At 45.4% G+C, this 2,141-nt stretch overlaps 1 pseudogene; it reads left to right on the forward strand.

Moving 5' to 3' along the window:
* The first annotated feature begins 511 nt into the window (after positions 1-511).
* LOC102827106 lies at positions 512-1,256 on the forward strand (annotated as a pseudogene).
* The last annotated feature ends 885 nt before the right edge of the window (positions 1,257-2,141 follow it).

A 2,141-nucleotide genomic window follows, 5' to 3' on the forward strand; every position in this document is an offset into this window, starting at 1 on the left:
TTGCACCTCAATGTAAAGAAAACAAAAATCCTCACCACTGGACCAATAAATAACATCATGATAAATGGAGAAAAGATTGAAGTTGTCAAAGACTTCATTATGTTTGAATCCATTATCAACACTCATGAAAGCCACAGTCAAAAAATCAGATGCCGTGGTGGTGTCAGCGACAACAATGGAGGAGGAAGAGCTGGAGGGAACCTGCAGAGTAGAGATGCCAAGGGAAAGTCCCGGAGACCACTGCATCCCTGAAGACGACTTTGTGATGCTGAAACACGAAGTGCAGATCCAGCGTAGGAAATGCTAAAGAAGTGGGCATTGGGAATCGAAATATAATCAATGATGGGCGATCTCAGAAAGGTACACAAGATGACATAAAAGTTGTGAAGGACAAGGGCATTGAAGGCAAGGTGTGAAGTCCTTGTGACTGTGGGGACCCCTCCACCAGTGTCCCTCGGGCCCCTGAAACATCCAGCCGGTGAGACACTAGCCCAGACGATGGTGTTGGGGAATGTCCATGCTGACATGTGCATGTTTGGTGTTGGGTGCAGTGGTGGAATGAATGGGAGGTGTGGGCTCCATTGTTAAGCTGTGTCCTAGAGGTGGACCTGTTATGGATTTCCCAAATCTTTCCTTAGTGGTCTTTATAACTTCCCCCTCGACAAAGTGCACAGTCTTGTAAATGGGACATTTTTCATCCAAGATGTTGTCTTCAGAGTTAAAAGACAGTGTCTGTGTTGAAGAAGGAATGGCATCCTTGAGGAAAAACAGACTTCTGAACAAGACAATGAAGACAGCAGGGCAGAAGTCCCTGAGAGTGCACTCCCAGAAGGGCAAGAAACAGTGGAAATTGTTCCTGAAGGTCCAGGCAATAAAGAACCTAAAGAAAGAGGCAGAAAAAGGATCGTGTTCATGACACACAAAGGAAACGAGAAGAGCAAAGGAAAAGGCATTTAGAGGCTGCCGCTCAGCTGAAAGAAACAAACGCAGATGGTTTCATTGTAGCTTTGCATTTCCATCCCATCCCACTGCTGACGTCAGAATAAGGCACCTCTGTCGGAATGCTACACAAAACTGCTGGGGAGACTCTGAAACCTGGCTCCTAAATTACCAGGTTTTGCCAGATGGAAGTCATCCCGCTGCTGAGGAGCGGGAGCGGGGGCCACACTGCGTCCGCAGTCACTGCTGTCATGGACACCGTCAAGGCCAGCGCCAGCCTCAAACCCAACTCCGCCTTTAGAACTAAAGAAGGCTGAAGAACGGAAGTGCCCCGAGTCAGACTCACACCCTGTAACAAACCGCTTTGAGTTTTGTTCTCAGGAATGCCATCACTGATTGTTATTTCATACCCAAGAATACGAATGTGTCCACACACCCATTCTTGGGGAGGGAGAGAAAGTCTGTGTTCCTCTCTGACTCAGAGGATTCTGTCATAATCTCGAGCAGAAAGACCAGCCCTGAGGGGTGCATGCCAATCATGTTCCATTTACAAAAACCCTCCAAATAGTTCATGAAGGCCCTTGAGAATTTAGGCATTCTAAAACTTCTTATCCATAACTCAAACTTGGTGGGTACTAAAGGAAAAAACTTGAGGATAGAATTTCCACTCTTCATTCTGGTCTTGTCAACCTAGGCAATATGAGTGTGTGAATGTGGGATTTACAGCACCAAAAATGTCCACCCTGTTCCCCACAGTGTAACGTGTTCTTTTGAAATGCTACATTTGATCGTTTTACTAGTGGGCAACCTGGGGCAGTTGTATTTCTTTTACTTGCTTGTTTTGGGCACGGAAGGGTATGTTGTTATTGATAAGTGCCCTTGAATCGGTTCTGACCCATAGTCACCCTGTATAGAGTTTCTGAGGAGTGGCTGGTGAGTTTGAACCACCAACCTTGCAGTTCAAACCGACCTGTGGTCGAGCACTTATACCACAGAGCCATACCAGGGCTCCATGGAAGGGCATAGTAGGGAAATTTTTCTTTTTGTGTTAATTTACCATTGCTCTCATTCCTTGTTTTAAATAAATTTAAATAAAGTGACTAGGATTTTTGTATAGCACTCAAGGAAAGGCAATGGAAACCTTTTTTTCCCCCTCTCCCTGGAGATTTACAGAGATTTTTATAGTTACATAATCCTGCTGT

Source organism: Chrysochloris asiatica, unplaced genomic scaffold (assembly GCF_000296735.1).
Source record: "Chrysochloris asiatica unplaced genomic scaffold, ChrAsi1.0 scaffold00319, whole genome shotgun sequence".
Lineage (NCBI taxonomy): Eukaryota > Metazoa > Chordata > Mammalia > Afrosoricida > Chrysochloridae > Chrysochloris > Chrysochloris asiatica.